The sequence below is a fragment of the Pinus tabuliformis genome, chromosome 3_1 (genome assembly GCF_031772625.1).
Source record: "Pinus tabuliformis cultivar Carrire ecotype Pingquan chromosome 3_1, CPIR1, whole genome shotgun sequence".
In the NCBI taxonomy this organism is placed as follows: domain Eukaryota; kingdom Viridiplantae; phylum Streptophyta; class Pinopsida; order Pinales; family Pinaceae; genus Pinus; species Pinus tabuliformis.
In genome coordinates this window covers 473,644,030-473,666,959 of record NC_142301.1, presented here as the reverse complement: position 1 = coordinate 473,666,959, position 22,930 = coordinate 473,644,030, and positions in this window count along the sequence as shown.

Here is a 22,930-nt window from a genome sequence, read left to right as displayed (position 1 = left end):
GTTCAATTCCCATAAGTGGCACATTGTCTGCTTGTGATAAGGTTTGAAGGGTAGACACCCCCTGGGATAGAGGTCCACTTCAATGTGCCTCAGGATGTCTCAACGCTTTCTAAGTCACAATTTATTGATATATCTCTCTTTTAGGTTGTTGGATATACTTTTGCATTATAATGGTAGATATTGAGCCTATCCTAAATCATTCCAATGAATTATCATTTCCTATGGTTAAATAAATTGTATTACAAAAAAAAACTCTAGACAGGGTTTAAAGGTTATAAAGAGATATTACATAATACCAAACTTCGATATTATGAATACTTGGTGCATTTATTACAATCGTGTTTATCTCTTTATATAAGATTGCTTTCTCATTAAGTCATTCTCCACTTATAAATGTGGGATAGTAAACATTAGACAGGAATTGAACAACGAATATAACCTATATCAAATTCAAACCTTATACCCTAACACCCCCTCCTAAGGGCTACTTGTTGAAAGTGAAAACATAATAATTTTAGATAAAACACGCTCGTTGAAAAATAAAACATCAGAACCAAACCGTTTTCAACAAATTCTATTTTGGAAAAATAGAGATTGAACCAAGTACAACTCCATCATGATGCCTCTAACCATTGTAGCAGTGTAGCTTTCAATTTGAATTCCATGTTTTTGGATTCTACCTCCCTAAAATATCGAATTATGAATCTCCTCAATTACTGGGCAAAAATCTGTATTGATTAACATCCATGATGATTTGTTTGGCTATGTTATGGCCCCTGTAAGTTATAATTTTTAAGATCCACAAACTCTCAAACTATTTGCACAGCCATCCATGTCAGATTATATTTATATTAAAATAATTTTTGATTTTGAAATGTGAGATTATTACATGCATAAAATGTTATTTCTTTAGTAGGGTTACGACCATTGCATCCATCTAGTGGATCATCAACAACAACACCATTAGATATACATGGGTTGACCTTGAGTTTCCTTTGAGAGTCTCATTGGTGCAATACTACATTTCCATGTTGTGTGACCCATGTTCTTGCAATGATACCTTTCCACCTCCTTGTTGTATTTAGTATGATACATTTCTACCTCCTTGTATTTAGGTGATTTAAAATGATTTTATCTTGAGTTTAATGCATAATGGTTCTCCTTTTCCTAGCTAAGAGAGTAGCAATCATGTCTTTTAAAGTTTGTGAAAACATTTCATTGAACAAAAGAAACACTACTACATTTAGAATACACAATATTTAGCAAGATATATTTGGTATCATTTTCCTTCATCATGGTTTTCATGTCTTCTCATTATCTAATAAAAAATTCAAATTAATCATAAATAATTTCAAATTATTCACGTGTGTGTAGTTAGGTATAATTATTTTGATACACATTTTAATTTTTAAACCATTCATTAATTTAACTTCAAATGACTTATTAAATTATCACAACATATTCAAATTATCCCAAAGTCCCTTGGATGATTTCTCCAAAACATTATGTAAGTTTGAATGTAAGTCGATGAGGCCAATCATGGCTTTGAATTGATCATATTTTCTCTATAATTCTAACAATTTGTTTTGACGTGTAAATGATTTCTCAATTCCTTTTATATCCTTGAATCCTAATGGTTTGGAGTTTTAATTTCTAGCCATGGAAATTGAAACCATAATATATTTCTAATGAAATTTCCATGAAAAAATGAACTCTGCCAACTTGATGAACAATATATAAGGTATTTATTAAATAGCAATTGCATCGAGAAGTGCAAAGGAATTCCAATAACATGAGTGGGGGAATGTGGAAGGAAAAAATCAACTGAAATATATGGACAATGAATTACTGTTAAAATTTGAGTTTCTATATATCTTCTAAAGATTATAGTAGGAGGTTAAATTTAAGGAGAAAGTTACAGTAACATAAATGTCCGAGAAAAATGGAAATATTGAAGGAAGAAGGCACATATCAAAGGATTTTAATTTCTTATGGGGTTTTCTAAAATGACATGAAATAAAATCTGAACTTAAATTAGAGTGCATAACGGTTGGGCAGAGGCATTCAACACCATTGGAAATGTATGTTTTAATAGAAAGAGTGAAAAATAAATGATGACATTTGGTATTGGTGGAGATGTCTTTGATGGATTATGGCTCACTTGAAAGGAGGAAAAGGTCCTTTGTTGTTACACCCAAGAGTTTAGTTGCAACACCATCAAAAGCAACCACATTTTCCAAATGGCTAGTGTGGTCATGCCATTCAAGGTGGATTTCATAGTGATAGTCACATTCAAGGAACAAATTGTTGCATTTTTTGTAATTCCATATGTTGTCAGATTGTTGAACAAATTTTTTCATGCATTGCATTCCATGAATGTTAAGGAAGCATGTAAATAAGTAAAAATATTCCATGTTAATTGATGTAGTAGTAGCACATATGAAAATCCATAGAGCTTTCTCAGAGTGGGACATTGCAACGCATTTATCTATTGTTTTTGTTTTGAGTTGCTTGCTAGAGATGGCTATGTATTTTTGGATTAGTGAAGGTGAGCATCCATTGAAACCTGTATCCTGAAACCATTGTTGGAGCTTGTGTGTTTTAGCAATATATAGGTTTGTAAGAAGGCAAGTGGTGGCGATAGTTCCAATAGTCTTTCATTGAACTTGACAACATAACTCCATTTTATTGTAAGGTTTGGAGTGGTTCCAAATGTGTAAAGGTAAGAAAATTTGTCCCTTTAAGCATAGCATTGTGGGTCCCATAAGGTGACATCAATGTTACAACCTGACATTTCACGTAAGGTGAGGATTTTCCTAGAAGTTTCTGAACCATCATGTCGATGTATGACGGATGTATGAGAATTCAAGATAACAACACCAACAACATCAACAATTCGGTTGATAATTGCAACATTGAGTGAACTTATTCACATGAAATGGAAGGAATGGAAGGAATTCACTCATCATCATGTATGCATTGAGACATGGATTATGTAGAGAGAAGCAAAATTTTGAACAAGATATTTAGATGATTGTAGTTGGGATTATGATTCCAAAGAGAAACCTTCTACTTCAATGGTTTCTTACTTGTTGATGGAAAATTTTCGTCGTAGCATTTGGTTCTACCCAAAGTAAGATAATTGATGGAAAATTACATAGGTAAATAACTAAATTACCACAAAATTTATACAATTCATTATTTAATTCTTTGAGTATTGAGGAAATTACTAGTTTATTATGTTTCCATGCATGGTACCAATTTTTTTGAAGACAAAATTACTCAGTTATCACATCGTTGCTTTTACTAGTTGGGCCATTATAATGAACAGGACAACTTAAAAGAGCTAGAAATAAATATAACCAGGCAAAGATTTCCCAGGGGAGGTTGGAGGCACTATTGAGTTTCCAAACGATGATTACATATCTTGTTGGCTTGCCCATGTCCAACATTTCTCTTCTTTGAAAAAGGACTGCTTTGACATAAACCATGTCGATTCAGGTAGGCACCCTTGATATGAAGGTCCTAAAGGTTGTTTTGAAGGAATAATTCCAAGGATGTCTATGGGGTTCTGGTCTAATATCCCATAACTGAAAGGTTGGTATGGGATTACTTGAATTTGTTAGGAATGCACATGCGAGTGGTGTTAAAGTTGTCATGGTCACATCCATTGGCTTTGATGATATTCAATTTTCTGGGGTAGTTCAGAGAAGATATGGTTATCGTATTTTCTCAGAGGTTTGGGGTTATAATGGAATTTGGAGGGCCTCATGCTTCTTTTTTAGATACTTCACAAGAGTATAATAAAATCATGCCCAAGAGGATTATAGGAGTGAGTGTGTATTTGAATGATAAGATAGGTCTTTAGATGTGGTGTGTGATACTCCTTCTCAACTACCTTCTTAAGGTGTTCTTGAAAAGCTCTATGTTGACTAGGTCAAAGATGTTGTCAGGGAAAAGTGTCTATTTAGAACTACTCTATCCCACTAAGGTGTGATAGCTGCCTTAGAAACAAACAGAGGAAAACTACTTTTGTATTTCCTTTATGAATTATAGATAGAGAGGAATAGAAAGAACCAACCTGTGTCTTGCGCTAATCCTTTGATCCAATCCATCTCTTCTTTGATAGTCTCCAGCTACCTGCTCCCTTGCATGCTCAACTTCACAAAGTACCTGTAAGATCACAGAAGAAGAGCACTATACAAAGAAATTGATCTATATTCATAAACAACTTAGGATCAGATTTAAGTTAACCATACAAATGTAACAAGAATCAATGATACAAAAGCATGGAGGAGAACTAAAATAGTTTTTATTGATAAGCAAGAAAAGATCCAGGAGGAGTTACAACCAGTAGTTCTGACCCAACATCAACCTCCATGCAAAGAAGCCCCTCTTCACCTCAAACAAAGCAAAAATCACCCAACAATCTGATGTTTGTCTCTAGAAACCAACAACAATTCCTTACAATATGCAAAATTCCAGCATCTGGATCTCTGGGATGAGGGATCCATATATAGATATATATAAGGAGGATGAGTCAGCTTGTGATTTGATTAGTGTCTTTTCTTTGTCAGTTCTTGCTTCCACTTGGAGACTGAGGGCCTCTTACTCATCCTTAGTCGAATTCAGTGAGGCAAGTGTCACAGGAGAAGATTCTGGAAGCTTCCATTGCCTCTCCACCTCGGGGAATGACACTGCCATTTGTCATTTCTCACCCATCGCACCCTACAGAAGAGAGTTTTGAAATGCAATGCACCATCATAGTGCATTTGGGTGAGATGCAAAGCACCCAGCGAGTGGAGCAGCTGCAATGATCCTGTTTTGACCAATTCTGAGCAGTTTCTGGTGGAGAACTTCTGGGAGAAGCTGTAATCCGTTGACCTTGTTCATTTAGGGGTTAGAACAACATTTTTAGGGACTTAGGAGCCCTTGGTTTATGGACATTTCATGCTTGGTATTGTAGGGCACAAAAATGTCTATAACAGTTGCCCCCTAAAGTATGAGGCCGTTAACCTTTTGGTGTCGGGTGAAATGCTTTATTATGAGGATCCGAAGTTCTTTCAATGCTGGGAGGAGACATGTAATAAGATACAATACAATACATTATCTTCATAATATTTTCAGGATCTAGCTGAGGCGTGCATTCCCATGCTCATCTTTATAAATTCATTTTCATGTACATAGGACAGACAATCGTCTGAGTGTAGACTGATGATTCTGATAGAGCCATCATCCTTTTGGTAGGATGATTATCTGTTCTGCAATGTTGTACATTTAATTTCTTCATTTCCCTGAATATATATCGCAGCCCGGATGGATGAAACTAGATCCGGGGTCTTCAATCTCATCCGATCTTCACTCGAAGTACAAGTTGATCCATGTGAGAAATGTTCTAAAGTCAAACATGGAAAGAAATCACTTGATTACCAGTTAATCATGTAAACTGTTAACAAGCGCGAGAGGAATCACCGATAATGATAATGATCCTCAAGGTACTGCAGTACAATGCACGTGGTGTGAATAAAAGACTTGGCGTCGAACACCACGCAAAATCTTTTGGCCGAAGGCCATTGATGTAAACCTATCGCCGGAAGTGAGAAACTTGCCATTGAGGCATGCAAGCTTCAAAGTACTGAATGGGGTATTCCTAGATCAACTTCTTGGATAATGAGCTGATGTCGACAAGAAGTGATCCGTCACAGGAGGGCCTTAATGAATGCCACATCAATGACACGGAACAGAGCAAATGATTTTGATGGAGGTGAAAACGATCTGATGATATAAGGTTCAGGGTGGTGGTCATGAAAGGATGGAGTATAATGTATGGTAGTGGGTGAGACACAGGTGACTTCTCTGGATGACTTCTCTTGAACATATCGGCGACACTGCTGTGATGGATTGGAAGCATTAACCCCAAATGTGGATGGTATGGCGTGACCAAGGTGATGTGACCGGTGAATGAAATAACCCAACCCGACTCGGACACAGAGTGGGAGTGTCATGTTCAAGAGCGACTTGCTACCAACAAAGTTTCTTTGAGTTTTCTTCCCAATTTTTCCCCAGTCATTGCTGACCAGTACCTCTTTATTTTTTTCAAGCTTGAGGAGGATAACATATGCTTGTTCTATAATTTGCCCTTCAGGCAAACCCATCGCTATGTCTTAACGAGCCTAGCGATAGTGAAACTCGTTCTCGTCTAAAGACAAGTTTGTCGCTATTAATCTTTTTAACGAGTTTAACGACAAAGATAACTCGGTCCTTTTCAATTTTAGAGAGTCTGAAAAGGAACATAAAGGTAACTCCAAAATTCCTTTTTCGTCATCTAATCCCTTAAGTCCGAAAAAGTATAAAACAATAGAAAAGGGATTAATTTTCGATAGTTTTAATGAGCCGAACAAAACAAGCGCTCAATCTTTTTGTGTAATAATCACTCAGGTCCAAAAAGATTAAAATCTAGATGAGGGATAGCACTTCCTATCCCTTTAACGAGCTGGAGAAGCCAATATATCGGCAATCTTTTCATATTTTACGAGTCAGTTGAAAAGAGCTTAAAGGAGACTCGTCTTTTGAGGAATGAGTGATAAAATGGGTAGCACGTGATTCCAAGTAAGGTTTGGATTTTTCCAATCACGGCAGTGTCACAAGGATGGGTAGTGAAATCACTCTTCGCAGCTGTTCCTCAAAATGGGTAAACAATTAAATGGAGGTGAATGATCGGCCAATGAAAAGTGGAGGTGACGGTGCAAACACGACCAAGGCTTTAACGGCTGAAGTACTACATTCACGATGGTTATTTACCAGGGAATAGTTCATTTTTTAATGATCTTAAACGTGGGTGGAAACATTTGCTCATGTCTTATGTTTATTTTTTAACGAGCTTGAACTATGTGCTAAAACTGCTCGATTAATCTAGTCTTGTGATAACAATGTCCCATATAAGAACGGAAACTTCTAGAGTTTTTCCCCACATCCATTCTTTATGCAAGTTAGGAAATGACAAATCCAAAAAACAAATAAATGATCACTCTTTGTTTTCACTCCAAAAGGTTTCCATGCCCCCAGGTATAAAACAGAGTTTCAAGGTTACCACTTCTTCAGTCCATTAAAACATTTGTTTTACCGAGAGAGGCCTACCTCTTACAGGTTACCAAAGATTTTTCTATTTACGGTGTAAACAAAACACTTCTTCAGCGATGTCTACCGAAATAAACAAAGGTGAGCGGCGATGCCCGCCAACTCACATAACGTTTGACAAGAGAATCTTGTTCCAGAATAACCCCCTCTTCCAATCACGGATGGGGGTACATACTAGTCATATTCTCTCGCGGAAACCTACCCTATACCCGAAGTTTTCCTGCTGAGGCGGACCAGGGTGCATGCCCCGTGGGTTTCAGTCATATCCCTCCGAATCACTCGCGCTCATCAGGAGGACGGACTAGAGATTGAGACATTTCTTGCATGAAAATACCATTCAGGGATGGTATATGACTATTTGCTCTGTATGATCCGGGAAATGAAAGTTGGTCCACAAGCTTGACCACTCTTCCTTCGTGCGGAAAACACATTACCCTAAAGAGCGAGGAGACAATTGCTCCCATGCAATAAATATAGTCTCGTCCAAGGATTAGATTGTAATCCAGGGGTCCTTGAACTACCATTATGTTCATATGAACAATTTTCCCTCTCAATGTTATGGGCACATCGGGAAGGATCCCTAATGGTCGACTGGTTCCTTTATCAAAGCCTGTCAGATTTCTCATCTCAGGCAAAATTGATGGTGAACCAAGCGCTTTCCAAGCAGTTGAGGAAAGGATACTCACAGAAGCCCCCTCATCTATGATGGTACCAGCCATAACCATTCTATATATTTGAATAATAATTTGGAATGGTACACTAGCTGGTAAACGGGGTCTGCCTAGCTGATTCCAGTCGGAGGAGACAACTAGGTTGCTTAGAGGTGGGACCGAATAGATGGCCAGGTACGAATCTGACAGACTTCCTTCCTGCGGTAAAGGAACGGGTAAATTGTCCCCATGTCCGTTGGAGTCTGTGCTTATGAAAAGAATTTGGATGGTGTCATCCTTGTTCTCTTCAGTGATTATATCATCTGAAGATGGAATCTCTGAAGGCAAGACCGGGTCAAATTCCGCCTCGACCTTTTGACATTCGTCTGGTATGGATTCAGATGGTTCATCTTCAATGACAGATGCATCGACCGACCACCGGAGCGGGTCAGCGAGATTTTCAACTAGTGACGAACTCGGCAAGAGTTTTTTATATCCAGGAGGAAGTCGTAACGATGAAACCAGACGATCATCCAAAACTCTTTTAACTTCATCTAAGAAGGGACAACGGTGGACGACATGATCCCCTTCGCACAGTTTACAAGGAAATCTATATTTTCCTTTTTGTCATGGGGCTTCACTTTCGCTAGTTGACGGTGTGTTTTCAACATGATCATCAGAGGTTGACGACAACGGGTTGTGCAAACGAGGAGACCAGTCCCTTAAGATCCAAGGGATGTAAGGAAAATCTCTGTGAAAATGGTCTCTTTTGCAAATGACACATGGCGATTTAGGCCTGGTCGGTGCAGTGTGTGGATTTTCTTTAGACGACACTCGTTTGCCTGAATTCGCTTTCGGCTCCTTCTTCTTCTCTTTCTTCTTCTTTTCCTTCTTCTCCTTAGGAACTTGACTTTTAGCTTTACCAGCCCCATCAAGCGAAGAGGAAGGAGGAGAGGAAGAATTAGAGGAAGTAGAAGGTTGGTGGGTAACTCCGGACTCGTCTAATTGTTGGTTCAATTGTTCAAGAATAGTGGTGTTCTGAACGACAGGGGTTGAGAAGAGCCATACAGGCAAACCAATTGTCAGTCCTGGAAGCAACAATGTGGCCATATGGGGTGCACCAACATCTCCCCAAGAGGAGAAGGGACTAGGATTTCCTCCAAGGGGAATTCCTTGGTTGGTGGACTCCATTTTCTCAACCCAAGATCAACGTAGGAAAGGGGTAATGAATATTCCTTTTAAAATAAAATTTTAGACGCTTTGACACAACTTGTTTTTTAAGTTTTTAAGAGTCGAGAAAAAACAAAAGATGACTCTAGTCGCCTTCGATTTTTAATGAGCCTGAAGTGACAAGTGCTCAGATGGACCTTTTCTGTTAAGGAGTCTAAAAAGGAGTGAAAGGGACTACTCTGGAGATATAGGTAGAGGGAGTACCAAACCAATCGCAAAACTACAAAATACTTTTTACAGTACGGTAGTCAATCTTGCCCAATGTTGTGTTCAGTGCATTGCGATCGATAGGGCGGCAGACACAGCTTCCTAAGGATAAAAGATTTAAGCCTATAGGGGTCTCCCAAAATATACTCGACGGTACGTGGGAGCACAAGTCCGTAGTGGCACTTATCATCTCAAATTGGAGGAATCACCCAACCATCAGTGAGGACAACAGATACCAGGTTTTACGACGTCAGAATACGTCTCTAGCCTAGGCCTATAAATGTTATGCGTTAAGTTCCAAAGCGTTGTTAGATCGAATTTATTTTAAGTTGATCTTGTTTATGAAGTTTGCCTTTCAGGTTCACCACGAGATGTAGATGTAATTCCTAAAATGCAATCTAAAGATGATAAACAAACTTTTATCTCTTTTGTGCAATGAAAATCCTAGCTACTAGGGGAAAAGAAAGACAAAATCTTTTCACAAAGAGCAAAGAGCACACTGTAAATGCACTTTCCTAAATCAAGCCAAACAGATTGTCTATATGCAAATCCACATGCATGTATTTGTTTTCGAATTTCTTAGTATTGATGCTAAAAAGAAAGTTGATGTACAAATCTGAATTTCTTTTCAAGCGACAAATATAAACAAGCTCGTTTTCGAAATAAAAAATAGAGATGATTACGACAGTTTACGATTTTGAAATGAACACTCATTCTTGACACTAGAAAATTACAAATTCAGACCAAAGGCAATAGTAACAGTATAATCGAACATCAACAACAATCAAACTTTCTCCTATGATCGAAATCGACACTTGCGACAAATTCAAATCAAAGGACGACAGTACGACTATTCTACTTTTGCAATGGAAAACTGTAAATGACTCAACAAACACACAAAAACATCTATAGTTCTTTTGTACAAAGGAGGTAGAATAACATCAAGGAAAAGAGGTTTCAAATAGACATATACTAATCACAGGCAGCAAAATTCAGGGATAGAACTGGAAAGAATAAAGCACAATAACCACAACTGCACAGAGCTAGTCTGATCAACGCACCTGTAACATAGAGAATCTGAAATGCAACGCAGGTTGCCCCTTCAGGAAGTGCGCTGAAATTCAAGGTCTTTGAACTGTACCTGCGTTGGGCCAGAAACGAGACTCTGTCCAGGTTCCGGGTCACAGTTTGCAGTTCAGTCCTTGGTTTTTGGCAGAGTAAAAAGCAATCAGTAATGCAACAATCAGGGGTAGATCTAAGGAGGATCTAAGAGCTATCACAAGGGCAATCAGATAGTTTGTGAACCAGCTGTTTAAATCATAAACAGATCCAGTGAATGGATTGAAGCAGCAGTTATCTACTTTTCATTTGTTATGGCAAATGCAGTTCGAAAGCTACTTATAAGTTTATGAAACAAACAACAAAGAATGATACACAAATAAACTAATTAGACAGTCCCCAGCGGAGTCACCATTTTGTTACAGGGAAAAGTGTCTATTTAGAACTACTCTATCCCAAGAAGGTGTGACAACTGCCTTAGAAACAAACAGAGAAAAACTACGTTTGTATTTCCTTTATGAATTATTGATAGAGAGGAATATAAAGAACCAACCTGTGTCTTGCGCTAATCCTTTGATCCAATCCCTCTCTTCTTTGATAGTCTCCAGCTACCTGCTCCCTTGCATGCTTAGCTTCACAAAGTACCTGTAATATCACAAAAGAAGAGCACTATAAAAAGACATGGATCTATATTCATAAACAACTTAGGATCAGATTTAAGTTAACCATACAAATGTAACAAGCATCAATGATACAAAAGCATGGAGGAGAACTCAAATAGTTTTTATTGATAAAGAAGAAAAGATCCAGGAGGAGTTACAACCAGTGGTTCCGACCCAGCATCAACTTCCCAGCAAAGAAGCCCCTCTTCACCTCAAACAAAGCATAAATCACCCAACAATCTGATGTTTGTCTCTAGAAACCAACAACAATTCCTTACAATATGAAAAATTCCAGCCTCTGGATCTCTGGGATGAGGAATCCATATATAGATATCTGTAAGAAGGATGAGTCAGCTTGTGATTTGATTAGTGTCTTCTCTCTCTCAATTCTTGTTTCCACTTGGAGACTGAGGGCCTCTTACTCATCCTTGGTCGAATTCAGTGAGGCAAGTGTCATAGGAGAAGATTCTGGAAGCTTCCATTGCCTCTCCACCTCACGGAATGACACTGCCATTTGTCATTTCTCACCCATCACACCCTACAGAAGGGAGTTTTGAAATGAAACGCACCCTCACAGTGCATTTGGGTGAGATGCAACACACCTAGTCAGTGGAGCAGCTACAATGATCCTGTTTTGACCAATTCTGAGCAGTTTCTGGTGGAGAACTTCTGGGAGAAGATGTAATCTCTTGACCTTGTTCCTTTAGGGTTTAGAACAACACTTTTAGAGACTTAGGAGCCCTTGGTTTATGGAAATTTCATGCTTGGTGTTGTAGGGAACAAAAATGTCTATAACAGAGGATGATGACTTACATTTTTTAGAGTGCTAAGCGTTGTTAGAATTTAGATTGATGTATTACACTACTCAAATTGCCACACGGTAAAAAATCGTTTTATGGAGGGAGACAAAAATGGATGGATCCTATTGGATGGGATGAATGGTTTCTTCTTAGTAACCTTCTACTTCAATGGTTTCTTACTTCCTGATGGATAGTTACCATTGCATCATTTGGGTATGCCTAGAGTAAGATGTCTGATGGAAAATTATGTAGGTAAATAACTAGATGAACATAAAATTTATACAAGTTATTATTTAATTCTTTGGCTATTGAGGAAATTGTTGGATTATTATGTTTCCATGCTAGCCAAATAAAATTTTGATGACAAAATGGATCCTTTTTTACACCATTTCTTTTACTAGTTAGGTTGATGCAACTTAAAGGAAAAATTCAAACAACTAGACAAAAATTGAGCAAACAAATATTGCTGAGGGGAGGCTAGAGCCATTATTGAGTTTCCAAATGATGATTACAGATCTCATTGACTCCCCATGTCTAACACTTCCCTTCTCAATGAAAGGATCAACGTAGTAGAAGGCATGTCGATTTAGAGTAGCAGCCCTTGATATGAAGGTCCTAAAGTTTGTTTTGAAAGATTTTGATTACAATAATTTCAAGGATGTCTGCGGGGTTCTGGTCGAGTATCATAAAACAAAAGGGGAGGTTTGGGATTACTTTGATTTTTTCAAGAATTCACATGCTAATGGTGTTAAGGTTGTCATGGCCACAAATGTTGGATTTGAACATATGAAAGTCTCCAGGGGAGTTCAGAGAAAATATGGCTATTAGATTTGCTCAAAGGTTTGGGGTTCTCATTGCAGTTGGAGGGTCTCATTGCTGATTTTTTAGATACTTCAAAGGAATATAAGAGAATCATTCTTGAGAGGATTATAGGAGTGAGTGTGGATTCAAATGATAAGGTATGTCTTCAGATCTGGTGTGTGAGACTACTTCTTGACTTCCTTCTCATGGAATTTTTAGAAATCTTCGCACTTACCAGATCACAAATTTTGGTGGTGAGATTGACGAATTGCACTATTAAGAGTTCCAATTGCTGAAAACCCTAGTCATTGACATGGTTAAACTTGTTTTTTACTGATTTTAAGAATTATGTTCATTGTTCTTTTAGCCATTTTTATTTGCATTCTTCTTGGGGTTTGGCCTTCAAGGGCCATTTAATCTCAATTTTTTATCCTTTAGCGTGGGCATTGAAGGAAAAAGGTCATCATCCTAACAAAATATTCTCTTGAATCTAAATAATGAGAGTATTCTTTCCATGTTCATGCAAATGAACCAATAACCTCACACATGCATAACAATGGTCCCTGTGTCTATCTTACTTCTCCAAACCAAACTAACATAATGAGGAAAGGGAGTCAAGATGCATTAATTCTTAGACTTCTCTTTGCAGTAATGCCTAAACCAATACTTATAATCCATATGTCCATATGTCATTAAACACCTACCCCAATACATTCAAGGGAACATGCTATTCTGCTGACCTCTAGAAGAATGTTTATTATTTATTTATTTCTCTTTAATAAATGATGGTGAAGATGATGTTTTTATTATCTATGGATACCAACTTTGGTCGATCATATTATAAGAAAAATGGGAAATTTAATTGGTATGCTTAAAATTTTTACTTCTATACTAAAAAATATTTGATAGAAGCTTTTATAAATTTCAATAATTTCAATGAGTTATTAGGATAAGAAGGTTGATATTGATATAGATATTTTGAAATTGAGATTTAATAAGGAAATACACATGGAGTTTTAAGTGAAATTTATTTTCATCTTCCACCTTCAGGGATAATCTACCACATTGTTTAATTATGAAGATTGTAAGGGTTTATACTTATTTTTGCAATGTCAAATTTCTTTCTTAAGTTACCATAACAAAAAGATACATTTGATCTTTTAGATTGGGTCAATCACCTCTTTACAATATCTTCATTTTCTCTTATCTACTAAGGCTCACTTTTGTCTTGGGGTCGAATCTCATTCAATACAAACCCTAATAGTGACTTAACAATAAATCATGGTGTTTTTGTATTAAATTCCCATATATAGATATAGATTTTGCAGATCCCTATATATTGATATGAACTTTGCAGGCTTTTTTGACATGCTGACGGAGAGAAACAATGGAGTTCAATGGAGTCCATCATGGGAAGACTAGAATTGGGCTTTGCGAATTTGTAGGGGGAGGAAGTCGGTTTGTATGAACTCAGTGGTGGCATGAACATTTCCTGTCAGCCAATACGCTAAGCAACCTCCGCCTAATGCTTCTTCCATGTGCCATATTTTAATTTGAAGGAGACAAACAAAAATGAAGCTTTGCACTTAGTTGCGATGAATAGTCCTAGCCCATTCCATGCAAACAATAAAACGGCTATAAACCTAAATAATAATTCCTTAATAAATTTATTCTATTAATTTGAATTATTATTTTTTTAATTAAACTTAAAATTATTAAAATAAATCCACTCAATCCATTGTGTTGTCCCCAAGTATGAATACTATTTATTTTATTATATAGATATATTGTAATTAAGACAGTCTCGATTTTTTTATGAGAATGTTAAATAATTTTGAAAATTCTAAAAAAATTACTTTTCATTTCAATTTATTAATATTATTTATATTAAAGATATAATATATGTAATTAAATTATAAATGAGTTTTAAAATTTAGAAAATTTTATTTTATATATATAAATATGATGTAATAAGCATGTCTCAGATCAATATTATATGATTCACAAAAGCCTAACATCTAAAATATTTTTCTTGATTTGTAATTGTTTTTCCAGTTAGCTAATTTAATAATTCAATATATTATTAATTTAGTTTTTTTTTTTTAATATACAAACCAAATTATAAAATTAAATACATTTTCTCTACAATACTCTATTTTAACTCATTTAATTAAAATTAATTGATAACTTCTTAATAAAATTTATTTCTTAAAAAATCTATTAACATGGTGTTATTAATTGTATAAATAAATTAAAACTATATACTTTTAAAAGATTCTCCATTCATCATTCATTTGCGTTGGCGACCGTTATTTCTTTACCATCAAGGGGTTATTAATGGTATAAATAAATTAAAATTATATACTTTTAAAAGATTCTCCATTCATCATTCATTTTGGTGGGCAACCATTATTTCTTTGCCATCTACTTTCGCTCCCACACATGTTTCTTTTATCATGGAAAAGGTACAAAGAATATCCTTGACAAACACAAATTCTAATGACCTGATGTGCACATTAGTTACCATCATTTTCGTTCCATTTTAAAAGTTTTAATAACTTTCTAACAAAATTATTTTTAGCAACTTGGAAAAAGCTTTGCAATACCTAGAACTGCCTCACTTCATGTTCATTCTCTTTACTATGATCTTCCTTTTGCTTATTCTGCATTGGACTAGTTTCAAATGCATGCCATGAGGTTTCCTCTACTTGCATTTTCATTGGAGGTTGGATTTTCAATGGGATCACATTGAACTTGTTGAAAATGCAACAAGAAAATTCTAATTTAATTTTGTGTTTGAATTAAATTGGGAATAAAATTGTAATTTCAAATCTCATGACAAGTTGTATTAGTTAACTAAGCTAATTTGACTTAGTTTAATTTGAGTTGAGGGTTTAAAATGAGTCATGTAGAGTGTATCCTACATTATAAGAGCCATGATTGAGTTTATTTTTGAGTTGTAATTAACTAATTCAATTTAACTCAGTTAAAGTCAGTTAAACTAGTTCCAACTGTTGGAGGAACTAGTGGGAAGTCTAGTAGTGTGGTGATGCTTGCAATGTAGTGTGGTACTGCCTGTAGTGGTCAACCAATAAACTAATGATTCAGTCATAAATAACTCATGCATGTAATATATGAGAGTTACCCAGTTGATATTGGAGTTCAGGGACAATGTATTATCAATTGTATAATCATCTGAATCATACAAGTGGTGCATGTAGTCAGAGGAAGGCCTACGAGGATTGCAGAATTCCAATTGAGAAATTTCCTTAATTAATACGGGGCTTAATACGAGGCTAATTCCTAAGGAAACAACTCAAGGAAATAGGCACTTGGACAAGTAGAAAATTGGTTAAGTATTGGCCTGGGCTTGTTTAGGAAGGTGTGAGACAGATAAAGATAGTGCAAATGTTGCTCAAGCTTGAGAAAGGCATTTTAATATTCTCATATTTTCTGACTAATGCAATATACATATAGAAGCAGTTTTTAGTTGTGGTTTTCTGTAGGAAATCATTGTGTAATGTGTTGATTGAATTCTTTCCATTGTATGCTTCGTGATTTCACGATTGTTTAATTATTTCTACTTATGAGTATAGTAGATTAGAGTCTATTGTTTTAGAATATTAAAATTAGAAGTTTAAATCTACAAGGAATTTATACATGGTATCAGAGCATAAATCACTCTAGAAGAAGAGAATACAAATTCGTCCTTTGCACGTGAAATCAAATTTGCAGCATCATACTTCAAAACCAACAGGATCTCATTCTACGCATTAACACTCGAATATTCCCTTGAGGGTAGTTCAAATGATATTTCTTGGAAGGAAAGGATGGAGGAAGTTTTGGAAGGAAACGAGATTAAGGAATTCATACACAAAGATATTCCTAAGCCTCCAATAGTTGATGTTGAAGATCTAGCAGAGTGGAGAATATGTATTGTAAAGGTGAGAAGGATTATCCTAGAAGGAGTTTGAGATCATATTGTCTCAAACCTCCATAGTAAGGAGACTCCATATGAAATGTGGAAGGTCTTGATAGACCTATTTCAAAACAACAACGACCACAGGAAGTTGGCACTAAAGGACAAGCTCAAAAAAATCAAGATGGAGAAGGGTGACATAATAGCAAAGTACTTGACCAAGTTCACCCAATGTTGGAATGAGATTGGAAGTGTCAGTGTTACATTTTCTTAAGATGATCTAGTCATCCTAACACTTCTAGGCCTTCCCAAGAGCTAGCAAAACTACCAAAACTCAATAAATGGGAGGGAGAAGCAACTAGAGTGAGAGAATTTGTGGTCTGACTTGGTGCAAAAAGAGATTCGGTGGAATACCAGAGATGGATCTTTATCCAAGCATGATGATGAGGAAAAATATGCCTTGGCTCGAAAGGTGAATAAAGGGAAAGTGAAGTCATCCCATTCCAAATCAAATTCTAGTCAGGGTGGCAAGAATAGATACTTTTCAAAGATTGCATGTTTTCATTGTCATGAGCTAGGACACTATGCCATGAAGTGTTTGCATAAGAAGGCTAACAAAAGGCCCTTAGGAGGAGCAACAGGTGAAGATTTTTCTTCACAATTCGAGCTAGATTTCACCCTTGTCGCTTGCATGGTGACATGGATGATCGGTGGTGTGTGGTATCTAGATAGTGGATCCTCATTCCATATGACCGATAGTGAATAATTCTTTAGTGTCTTGGAGGCGAAGGACCTCCAGACGCACATCAAAATGGGAGATGATGGGCGGTATAATGCAACCGTCATCGATATTGTTAACTTTTAGAGGGAGCCTATTTCTCCTCTAACATTAAAAGGTGTCATGCATGTTTTGGGCTTGAAGAAGAATTTGGATTCATTTTCCATGTTGGAGGACTATGACTATGATGCGATATTTAGCAAAGGAATGGCTTTCCTTGTCACATAGCCTAAGTATAAGTGAAGTGAATTGAGGTTTGAGTGAAGAATATCTACAATCGGGATGTAGAAAACTAGGATTCTTTGAGCACCAAATAAGAGAAGGTGGAGAGTTGAGACATCGGTGAGTTGTGGCATAGAATATTGGGTCACTTGCACCATGGAGCTTAGAAGATCATGTAATCAATTTCTATAGGACTTCCTAGGGGTACACTAGAGAAAAGAGACACATGCAAAGGATGTATATTGAGGAAGTGCACCAAAGCTACCTTTCATGATAAGGACAATTGAGCGCAAGCAGTTCTTGAAAGAGTTCACTTAGACATGTATGGATCATTCTCGACAACCTCCATGAAAAGCACACATATTATGTAATATTTATAGACAATTTCTCATGTAAATGTTGGATTTTATTCATGCAAAAGAAAGATCAAACGTTCACTAAATTTTGTGAATTTAAAGAATTTGTTGAGAAAGACATTGGAAAGAAAGTTAAAGCTCTTAGGAGAAATAATGGTTGAGAATAGGTGTCGAATGAATTCAAGAACTTCTATGCATTAGAAGGAATTTAACAAGGATTAATAGCATCCCACAACCCAAAATAGAATGGGGTGACTGAAAGGAGGAACAAAAGTATTATGGGAGTTGCATAGGAAATGTTGCATGATCACAACCTACCGTTGAACTTGTGGGTTGAAGCAGGTAACACAGTTGTATATGTGCAGAACATAGGTCCTCATCGAATTCTTGGGATGGGTACACTAGAAGAAGTTTTTTCAGATAAGAAACTAGATGTGGCACACTTCAGAATCTTTAATTCATCAGTTTACTATCATGTTACCAAGGAGGCGAGGAAAAGTCGAGAACCAACAACTTAGTTGGGCATATTTGTGGGGTACACTCATACACCTCATAATTATCAGTTGTACCTACCATCTCACAAGATGATAATGATTCATAGAGCTGTGAAGTTTGATGAAGAGAAGGCCATGATATGTTCCCTTGAGAGGGAGGTTCATTTTCATGGAGAAGAGGAGCTTTTAGCTACAAATGAAGAACCTCAGGACGATGTGAAGCAACCACATGTAGAGGAGCAAAGAGTGGAAGCACCTACTCATGCAAAGACTTCCAGAGATGGAAGGAAACACACCAGAGAGGCTGAAAAATTAATGCATGATGATAGAGAGAATGTGGGAGCACCCAAATCATAGTGCAGGCAGAGGAGGTCACCAAATCAGTACACTGGCAACAAGGCTATGATGAGTGAGAGTGTAGAGATTGAGCCATCCTCATTCGAGGAAGCAATGCAAAAACTAGTATGGGTTGATGCTATGGTTGAGGAGTATGACTCCATTATCATAAATAATGTATGGAAAGTGGTCCCAAGACTAGAAGATAAGTCAGTGGTGAGTTCCCAATGGCTTTACAAAGTAAAGTAAGAAACATATGGGAGTGTGGAGAAACACAAGGCTAGACTAGTGGCCAGAGGGTTCTCTTAGGTGGAGCGAATTGATTATGAGGAGACCTTTGCTCCAGTAGCAAGGTACTCTTCAATAAGATCAATTCTATCACTTTTAGTGCATATGGGATGGAAGATACATCAAATGGATTTTAATACAACATTCCTTAATGATGTGATTGAGGAAGAGGTTTACATTGAGCAACCGAAAGGATTTGAGACCTTAATAGAGAGTCACATGTGTGTAGACTCAAGCGAGTGTTGTATGGACTAAAACAAGCACCTCGTGCTTGGTACACCAGGATTGGCAACTATTTCACCAGGTTAGGCTTCATCAAAAGTGAAGCAGATGCAAACCTTTAGCATATTGTGATCGAAGGTAAATTCTTGATTATAGTATTATATGTCGATGATTTAATTCTAACAGGTGATGAGAATCTGGTAAAATATTGCAAAGAGGATCTTGTAAGATAATTTGAGATGAAGGACCTAGGCATATATTGATGACCCAAAATGAAAATATCTATTGGAAAAAGTTTTCATTGATGTCAATAAGATGATGTCATTATTGAAGATGATGGGAACCCTAAGTGCCAAATTCATGATGCACTAAACCTAAGATGTAATTGTGAAAACCCTAGGTGAACAAACCCTAGATCCTAGGTGCATCAATGTAGCCCTAGTTCATGAAGTATATTCCAATGAAGATATTGGTGCAAAACCCAAAGTACAAATTTATGCCCTAGATATTTAATAAATTCCCTAAGCTCTAGAAGATTCCTTAAACCAGATATATTGATGCAAGTCCTAAACCTAATACTTGTGATTCCCTAAAGCCAATACATGAATGGAAGCCTATGTGTATGAAACCCTAAGCCTATGAAGAAGATCTTCACATACATGAATGAAACCCTATCCTTTGTTGATACAAACTCTAGGAACCCTAGTACTATGTCCTAAGAAAAAATCCCTAGCATGAATGTTGAGAAGTATCTAGTTAAGTGATTGTATTAATATTACAAATACTATCATTAAAAATATTTTACTTTTGACCATTGAGACAAAACCTTGAAATTATTTTACACCAACTTATAGAGGAGGTCATTCCCTTTCCAATGAGTACTCATTTACCTCCTTATGCTATGTCATTGCAAAGATTTAATTTTTAAAATATGTGTATGTTAAAAATTGAAAAAGGCTTCCGATCGACTTGAGTAGGCTCACTAAGGCATGTCGGCTCCTCCAAATATACATGTCTCTTCGTAGAATCAAACAAGAATATATATCCAACAGAACTCGTCCATTTTAGATATGAAATTTTCGGTGAAGAAAGTACCGAGAAATTCCGTTAAGAAGAGGTGAATTGCAAAAAAGAACAAAGAGTTAAGAAAGGACAACTTTTGGTGAAGATTCTATGATTGGGATTTGATCGATATATTGTGAAAACCTCAGACTTGTGTCTCAAGCAGAATTTGGAAACATAGGACATAACCTGTGAGTACTGTTTGGAACCACAAATCTCACACTTTTTTAGAGCTTTGGTGTCTTCTGCTTGTAAAATGAATTAGTCAATCCGTGGAATAATTCAAACCTATTGTAGCTTGGATTTGTAGTAGGATTTTTTGGACTTGTGGAAGCATTTAAAATTAGGTTCATGGTGAAATTTTTTTGCGCTTTGTGGAGGACGTTTTATTTGACTCATTGAAGCTCAAATTTGTGGAAAATATATTGGTCCAATATAAAAGATCAATAGATATGTGGAGCATCTCTTCTTGACATGGAAAATATTTTGAAATAGTTTTTAATGAAACCATTTAAGACAATTTGACCAAACCTAGAATGCATTTTGAAGCACTCCCTTGATGTCTTTAAAGAAACCCTTGAAAATATTTTGAAGAAATATTTTGGAACAATCTTTCAGGAAATTTTGAAGTTGTTTAGATTAGAATAAGAGTCAGTTTCATAGCAGCTTTAAAGACAATTTTGGAATACCTCCTGAAGTGGATTTTTTGGAAGGTATTTGAAGTAGTTCTTAAGCATATTTTGAAGAATTTTGAAGGACACTTAAGAATATTTTAAATAATTTTGTGTATTACAGGCAACACTAAGACTTGTGAGCATATTTTTGGTGTTTTGGATAGGTGACACTTGAGGGAGTTTGGGAATCTCTTGAGAAGCAGTTCATTGAGCATCGTTCAGAGGAACCTTGACAATCTTTTTCTTGAAAAGGATCATTGTAAATTAGCCCTTGAACCCTTGAAGAGGTATTGAATACTTGATCTGGGAAAAACAACCTAGAGATATTATTGAATGACATTATTATGCATGATTGAATCCGTTAAAGAAGTTTTTTGAGCAGGCTTAGTGGAGGAAATTGTGAGGCGCTTGAAGAATTATTTGGTGTAGACTTTGAAGGATATTGATTGGACCCTTTTTGGAGAAACTTAATGAAGAGTCTTGGAGGAATTTGGAGCATGATTGAAACCCTCATGGAGTGACCTTGAAGGAAGTTTATTAGGTATCGTGAAGAGATTTGAAGACTCTTTCAGTGATTGATAAGGTTTTCATTGATGATCTAAGAGAGGGCATAGTTGAAGGCCAACTTCAAGAAATCGTGAGGACTTGTTGAAGAAGGAATTCTAGAAGTCTTGAAGAACCATTGAACCTATCCTGAAGAATTGAATCATAGGGTTGGAGCCCTAAAGGACACAAGTCCTCAAGAAGATCAGGTTTGAGCCCATGCCAGAGGAGAGGGTTGAAGCCTCATAATGACCAAATTGGAGCTTGGCACCATATAGTTCAGAGCCTGGTTGAATGAATATTGGTGTCTTCATCTAGGGTTGGATCCCTAAACATTATTGTACTTGATTTATTATAAATAATAGGATTGAAACCTCATTATTTATTTTTAATAAAACTATTTATTATATGTTGCTCATTTTTTTGTTTTATTCATAAGTGATATAAACTAGTAAAGTAACAATTGTAAAAGAAATACTAATTCACACCCCCTCTCAGTATTTCAAAAATTGGAATCAGATCCAATACCTTCATTCATAGCCTAACAACTTGAAGATATATCCTTAGAAAACAAATGGAAAAGTCAAGAAAGAAGGCTTGCAAACGCCTTGAAGGTGTAACCTCCTTAGTGGATAATCAAATTGGGAAAGCTATACTGTTAAATGGAAACTTTGAAATATGGAAGGTAAGAATTAAGGATTTCTTAATGACTCAAGGTTTTGAAGTCTAGGATTCAGTGATTTCTAGAAGCATAAAAGAATAAGAAGAATCCAAGGACCATAATGCAATAGCTATTAAAGCTATATTAAGTGGGCTACTAGATACTATAAATGACAAAGTGAAAAATTGTTCATCAATAAAATATATATGGGAAAAACTTCAAGATCTTAAATCAAAAGGAGCATTGACCATGACCCCTAATCAAGAAGATGATGAAAAGCAAGAAGGAAATACATAACCCATAAATGAAGCTAAAAATAAGAGTGAATAAATCAAGACAAGGAAGACCTAGAGAATGAGGAAAATGAATAAGACCTCAAAGAAGATCTCAAAGCAAAACTTCAAGTTGCACTAGAAGAAATAAGAAGATTGAATAAGGAAAACAAAGAGCTAAAGAAGCAAGCAAGATATGGTGACTATGATCTTGAAAAGACAAGGAAGGAAGTTTATCTCTTTAAACCTCAAGTATAAGAAAGAAATAAGGAGTTCACAAAGCGTAAGGAGGAATTTCATCAAAACAAGAAAAGGCATCATGAAGAAGTCATATCCATGATGAATCAATTGGATAGAGGAAAGAAAAGGGAAGAAATCTTGTCAACCCATATTGAACAAAGACACGAGAACTTGAACAAAATTGATGAAAAAATTGGTCAATACAAGCAAGAGGTCTTCTCCCTTAAATATCAATTGGAAGAAGCAAAGAAACAAGCACAAGGAGATGAAAAGGTGATCGAAGTTTTGGCCCTCCTGGAAGGACAAGTTTTTGAAGC